The sequence below is a fragment of the Sparus aurata genome, chromosome 4 (genome assembly GCF_900880675.1).
Source record: "Sparus aurata chromosome 4, fSpaAur1.1, whole genome shotgun sequence".
Taxonomy (NCBI): domain Eukaryota; kingdom Metazoa; phylum Chordata; class Actinopteri; order Spariformes; family Sparidae; genus Sparus; species Sparus aurata.
This window is the reverse complement of record NC_044190.1, coordinates 15,503,092-15,510,874: the sequence shown is the minus strand read 5'-3', so window position 1 is coordinate 15,510,874 and position 7,783 is coordinate 15,503,092.

Sequence of the window (7,783 nt, the reverse complement as noted above, 5' to 3'; positions counted from 1 at the left end):
CAAACACACACAGGAGGGCTGGCGCACCTGTGAACACACCCTCTTCCTATTCTCACACACTTTCTCACGCTCTCTCTCCCCCTCTTCCTTAGACACATCACACAATCCACAGGTGGAAAAAAAAATATCAAGTTGTGCAGGAAGTTGTTTCTTTTTTTTTCAGAAGAGGACGGTATCAGAACTGCATCAGTTTCTTACGAAATTTGGCTGAAAGATTTCATCAACCCCTTCAGTTCCATGTAATTCAATATTAAATGAAGAATAAACAGCAGTCATGGGGGCAAAAAATATATCAAATGAACAAGCATCAGAAAAGCCACGTTTACTGTTTTCCTTGGAACTATTTCACACCAGCGGAACAGCTAGTGGGAGCAATTTGGGGTTTAATTTGCCCTAGGACACTTGCAGATGCAGCCCTAGACATGAATCTAACCACCGACACGCTAATTATTGAACAACATGCTCTGTCTTCTGAGCAACGAACACCCGGTAATACAGCTGTGATAAGTGACCGACTGGTTAACAGCTAGTAGTCAAAACCATACTGCAGTCAACACTGCTGATTTCCGTCGGGATCAGTGACCTGGATTCTTCCCACGTTCACTTCTACCCCTTTTAGTCATGTAGCCTATGTAGCAATGTAGTCTGCTGTACTGTTGTGTCTCGTCCTCCTCAGTGAGCGAGAGATGGCGTGAGAAAGGGAGAGGGGAAGGAGTATTCAAACAAACTTCAGACACCCGGCAGAGAAGATTTCCCGCCCGTATGGTAAGTTTAAAGAGAGGGGCTGTAACATCTGCCATGCAGATTTTTCTTTCGATTAACGGGGTCGAACGGCTGATAAATAGAGCAGGGGGCAGGGGCAAAAATTAATAAAAGAATGAAAAGTAAAAATGACTTGATGTCACCTCAGATTTATGTAAGCATACAATGGAGGGTAAATATTCTACATTGTTTTCCGAGAATTAAAAGTTAAAATGATTTGACATTAAAATGCTGCACCAGAAAACAGGAAGCAGTCCTTGAATCTCAAATTTTTCATGTCTATGACCCCCAGAGCCCCACTTTGGTTTAGATATCCCCCCTATCTTTTAGGCCATTACTGAAGCAGTGGGTGACAATGACAATAGAAAAATGTGTATACATATCAATGTAATATTCATCTTTGTACTTAAACACAATAAACACGTGTATATTGGAAAGAATATATATTCTTACATATATAGATACACCTGACCTTACATGACGGTCAGTACAGGGATGGTCGTCATTTAGATAGAAAGAAGTAGTCCCTACATGAAACTGCTCACAACAAGTTCTGTGGATCAGTGTGAGTAACCGACCTGACAGTTGGGAACATTGTTGGAAGCAGCTCAACATTACCATAAAAGACATGATAAAATATGTGCGGTTTCTGGAGCTGCATGAAACAACACTCCCTTCTTTATCACTGCTTCCTTCTCATTCTGCTTTCCACCACTCCCACGTCACAGGAGAGGCATCAACACAACAAGAATCTTCTTTCTTTTTTTTTGTTTTGTTTCAAAAATAATTTCGCACTGAATTTTAAACCTCACCAAACAGATTTTTCCACAAACTCAGATCAGTATCGCATCCCCCTAGCCACCGTGTTCTGTATACAATGACTGTTGCAATTCATTGTTAGGTGACGGAAATTGATGCGTCACTGCCGAGCTTCAGCCCGCCTCAGGCGATCTGGCACAATCCTCAATCAGCGACAGTCGTCATGAATTACTCAGCATGTGTGGGTGCGCACTTGTCCAGTCTTGCACTCCACACCCAGATAAAGGTTCAGTGCTGTTTCTGCTGCCATTTTGAAATACATTAGCAATGATGCTGAACAGGAATATCCCTCAAGGCTCAAGCACAAGTGTTGCATTCACGTATAAAAGTCAGCTTTCCCTGGCTAGACACTAATGATACAGTATTCAAATATTTTGCATGGCGTGACTGTTTAGTCACTATAGGTAACAGATGTGGGTCGACCCATTACATCGTGGGGAAGTGAATCCTATGAGATAAAATATGTCAGAGATTTTTAGTCAAGTTATATCAATGAAGGCTCAAACATTATAATTCCTGATAGAATACTTGGGTAAGAGCTACACTTTCATTTTTTTTTTGCTCAAATGTGGTGATGATTTTAGAGCAGTGAAATGACATCAGTGGTTTGAGGAAAGGCTGAGATGTAACGATGAAAGCTCACTGGCAGTGTGTTTCATCACCCTGCAAACTTCGGCGGCTTCTCAGCTTAATCAATCATGACTCAGTTCGCAATTTGGGCTAAGATTTGACTTTGCATTTTAAGCTATCTGGACTGGGAGCAATATTTCACTTTGGTTGAACATTTTTTCATTTTTTCAAAAGAGAACCCTCAATACAAAACCATGAACACTTGGCCCCTGTTGCTGTGAGGTTTTTTCCTTCAAAAATCGAAGTGCACTTAAGTCTTAAAGTTGAAGAGTCTGAATTTAAAAAGAAGAAACTCTGACTGAACACAAGCGCCGCGGGCCAAATGTCTTACATTTGAGGAAAATTGTAGTGGTCATATTTTTTTTTTTCTCAAATACCTGAATAACACATCCATCACACAAGGTTTTCTCTATGTTCATGTACAACCAAATGCATGAATGGATAAAGACTTGTAAAGCAGCAGAGCGCAGGGTCTTTCAAGGGCTGCTGCACTGGGCATGTGCAGGCCAATTAGCAGCCACTGTAAAAGACTCCCTCCGTCCGACCCGCTGTTATCTCATGTTTCATGACACTCACCATTGTTCCCGGCTCCAAGATCCCAAAGCAATCCAGTCCAGCGACCTGTGCACTGCAGCTCTCACATCTGTTAGCATCATGAATAACCTAAAGAAACTAGTCCTAACCTTTACCTCCTCTATTCCACACCTCAGCTGCCGCATTTCTGCTTCTGACTCATAGCAACACATAATAGCTGTGCTTGGGTGAGGAAATAAAACAGTATTGTTCGCCTGACGATGATCCAATTTTGACCAGTGAAAATAACATAAAGATTGAAAGATAGCGTAATGTTCGACTGTAATGGAAATATCACATTCCCTGGAGGGTTGGGAGTGTTGCTGCATCACTGTTCATCTTAAGTATTCCTCAGTTTTAGAGTGATCAAACGCTCACCAGACGCCTCTTATGTCAACTGAATTAAATACATAATTGCATAATTGTATTTCAAGTCACTGATAACCCTTCGTTTTTGCTCACACAATTAAAACAGGTAGCCAACATTCGAAGATAGAGCTCAACAAGTATGTTAAGAAGAGCGGATCAAGAATACAAAGAAATATCAGAGAGAGTAAGCAACCCCCAAGAAATCAGTTCAATCAGAAACATCAGACAACATTCAGAGTTAGAAATTAAATCAAAAACTTTGTAACATGAGTGTGCATTGTTTACATGAGTCACAAACAGAGAGGCTTCCCCAAGCTGTAGTAAAGGCAGTGGTGAAATGAGTGCCAAACATCTAGACCTGCATACAAGTTACAGTTACATTACTGAAATATTATTCAATTACAAGTAAAACTACTGGTATCAAAATAATACTTTTATTATTTGCATTTACATTTAGGGCATTTATGTGACGCTTTTTATCCAAAGCGACATACAGTTATTCATACATACATTCATACACTGGCTGCCATGCAAGGTGCAGACCTGCACATCAGGAGCAGTTTGGGGTTCAGTATCTTGCCCAAGGACACTCCGACATGCAGACCAGGGGAATCGAACCAGCGACCTTCTGATAACAAGATGCTGGCTCTTTCCCTGAGCCACAGCCACCCCTAAGCAATTATTATTGTTTAGTATTGCTTTTTAATTGTTGATGTATTATCAACAGCAGGCATTCATTGGAAGGGGTTTCTATTTCTCCAAATGTTCAGTCAAAATAACACCCAACACCTGTTCTGTTCTGTTCTGTCCTGCTCTGTTTTTGTTCATGTACGTCAGGGTTTCCACTGGCCTGTTTGTGATCAGACAGACTTATTGGCTACAAAAATGCGATGAGAGGTTTTAACATGCTGAGAATAAATTCAATTATCAGATATTAATTCAAATTGTACTCAGTACTCAATTCTGATTATAGTGAGTCAATCACATGGCGTAATGCATACTTACGTATGAGTAAAGTAAGACCTGAGAAAGTACAGAAAAGACTAATGAGTAGCTGTAATGAGTCACATCCAGCTCTTAGTAAAGGCAACAAGCTTCTCCTCTCTCCTGCCACCCGTTTTTGTCTGAAATCAGTTCCCAGTTTAGTACGTGGTGAATCGCTGCACTGTTTATGTGACATGTTCAACTAACAGTGAGACACTGGTGAGTCACTGCTCTAAAACAACTCCAAGGAAGCACACTGCATTACAAAACAAAGAGTTCCCACTAAACTGTGAAAAGTAATGAGTAAACCGTTTTATATAAGTACTGTAGCGGTGAAACTGCTTAGCCTGCTCCGCTGAGCTTTTCAAGGAGTTGCTGAATAGACTTGACAGCTCCAAACACCAACATTCTCTGATTTGTAGTGAGCGAGATGGCATTATTGTCACGCCTTGAAAAATTTTCACCAATAAGTTAAGTTAACCATTAATTATTGTATAGGCTGCACCTGTGTTTACTTTGCTATGACACAGGATGGCATTTGAACTTTTCCCCTTATTTGAACCTTCCAGTTTGCACCGTATTGCATAGCAGCAAGGTGAGGACAAAAAGTAACTTGAGTGCAGGTGGCAGGTTTTATTTCAAATGATATAGATGGTAATCAAACAAGCAATAGGCAGTGTGACATGTTAAGTCACTATTTTACACCATATAGACCAAGAGTGATCATAAATGAATCTTACAAGACTGCCAAAGTCAGTATCTGTTCATTTATGGTCACTCAGGTGAACCGCTTGTAGGATTTACCATTGTTTACCATGTTGTTGTTTAGTGTGCTGAATGTATTGTTTGTCACACCTAGGAAAAAAAAACAATGTAGCTGAATTCCTGAGCAACTCACTGCCTGATCGGAACCAAGCCCAAATGTTGTGTGGGTGTCTCCAAGGTGATACTGGCTGACCTTCGTCAGATTTTAACATCACCGACAAAACCTGACATGGCAAGACATGAAACAGAACTTGGCAGGCAACTTTAGTTTAAACAGTGCTGCTCCTTTTCATTTGTAGGTTAATAATGCCTCGGGTAGAAGGCAGGATGATACCTCCGATGGGCAAATTTCAAATGATGTAACATTACAGGTTTGTTGCAAATAGAGCCACTGTAAAAAAAAAAGATAGTACCATGCATGTGGCACGTCGGCAAATGGTTCCACCTTGTTTAAACGTCTATGTGTATGATTATGAAGTAGATGTTGATGGCTCAATGCTATATGCAAATGCTATAGATTCTATAGCATTTGCATATAGCATTGTAATATAGTATAGAATAGTATAGAATAATGAGGCTATCTGCATTTACATTGGTTTCCTATAAAACTTGTTATCACAATACAATTTTGTAAGCCACCTGGCTCGTACTGACCCTGGAAGAGGAATGTTAGCTGTTCGATCCATTTATATTACTGACCAAATGTTATTTGCAACTCTGTGGTAAACAGAAAGAATATCCAGTTTTCTTTGCAACAGCGGTGCCGACCATAATACCACTTTGAAATGTTCGAGTAGAAAAAAATTGTCTGTCGCCACAATTATTTGGAAAATGGTCTGTTTTTTGGCCTATAATGTTTGCACATCATTTCTCTCAATAAAAGAAAATCTGATTTATTTATTTTTTTTTTTTCACTCTAAATGGAACTTGAGCAGGTACCATGCCTTCCTCTTGCCACATTTGAATACGGGAGATTCCCAGCCCTAGTTTCTTTTCCTGGTTGTTTCATTTTGGATTTTTCTTTTTCCTGGTTGGTCACAAGCACAGCTGTCATGCTCCCGAGCTTTTCACAGACATCATTATTTCACAGACATCATTATTAGACGTCATATTCATGTTAACACTCGCTGTCTGGCTCATCTGTTTGTCTGACGTTTTTTTTTTTTTTGTAGACCCTCTTTTTTTAAATTCTGTTTACATTATCTATGTTCTCTTTTATAATTGCAGTTACTGTACAGCAGTTATAAAAAAGAACACATGGAATTTTCCTTTAGGTTATTTTTTTTCTACTTGTTTGTAACTGGTTGTGTTGCTTATTAAGCTGAGCAGTAGTGTGGTGAATTATGCATACTTCAGTAGTCAAGACTCCTCTGCACTGTGTTTTACTTGCAGGATTGAGTCACCATTTAATACGAAAAAATATTTCATTGTTATCTATAGCACTTTGACTATGAATGTCTTTGTATATTTGCATGTCTAAAATTTAAGTTGCATTTAATGTCCCATTGCCTAAGACCAATTATTGCCATTGTTTTAAGAGGGACAGGTTTGTGTGCAAGAGAGGTAGAGTGACAGGTACAGCAAGGATTAAGGTTAGCCCCAAGAGAGTAAGGTTGGCCGACTGCTACAATGCCATGCCTCGTTACAGAAAATTAGGCAAAGACAAATTGGAGCTTGCTTACTGCCTATAGCCCAGAGACTGGAAAACGACACAGGGTGAAATAATTGACACAACTTTTCATGGCACTCTACCAGATAGATGAAAAATATTTCTATCAAACGATTGCCCTCGATGTAAGGTAATCACCAAAGTCAATAATTGTGTTTTTCTGTTGAACTGCATTTCAGAAAGCATTTAAATCAGCCCATGAAAAATGTGGGCCTAATTGGACTACATTCTACAACCTTATTTAGTCCGAGTTTCTGCCGGTGGTGCAGTTTGAAAATTTGATGACACTTGACTCTCAGACTAAGAGTACTATGTCAAGAGGCGGACACTCACTGTCATCGGCCAGACTAAAGTTTGACCAAAAGGATGACTTCTAGAGAGCATTGAAGGGGAGTTTTTCAGTTACCCTTTCCCATATGCAGTAGGACTGGGAATCTATTCAACAGGAAACAAAGAACTTTGAGGAGGAGTGGCTGTATGCAACTGCAGAGATCCCTCAGAGCAACAGAGAGCATGTTCAGACAAGATGTTGTTTGTGATATGGGAATCCATAATCATGCGGGATACGACGGCGTTACTGCTACCGCAATCAAAACTAGATTTCAGATAAACAGCTGGCAGCAGTGATGTGAGAACCACCAAAACCGAAGGCTATCAAACAGAGCCCGCGAGGCTCAACAGGTGATATCACAGGAATGATCAGAGCCTTAATGTCAAGCACTCAACATACCATGGAAGGTATCCAAAAGCTTGATATGCTTAGAGCGACAATGGAAAGTTTTAAATGGAATGTTTGGTGCTGGAGGAGAAATCTCATGAAGTAAAATTAAAAAATTGATTCATTGGATTTGATTAAATTCAACTTGTTCAACTGTTTCTTCTTTTGAATTTCTCTTAAAAAACGTTTTCAGTTGCTGTCTCTTAAATTGGGCGTTCTTCTCAAAATATTCATCTTTTCCATTATTGGTTTTGACTCTTTCTTTGTCATTCATATGTTGCCTTTCATTATTATATGAATTTGATTTGATTTATAGAGATTCTAGTTCAGGTTCACCTCACATTATAATGCTTCTCCCTGAAAGACCGCTGTCCCCCAAATGTTGTTATGGTAGGATCTATGAGCCTTCTGAGCACACTGTGACATTTTTCTGTGGGTATAGTCAAAAATGGATCTTATCAATTTAAAAAGAGTGGATGCGCTTGAGTGCCTCC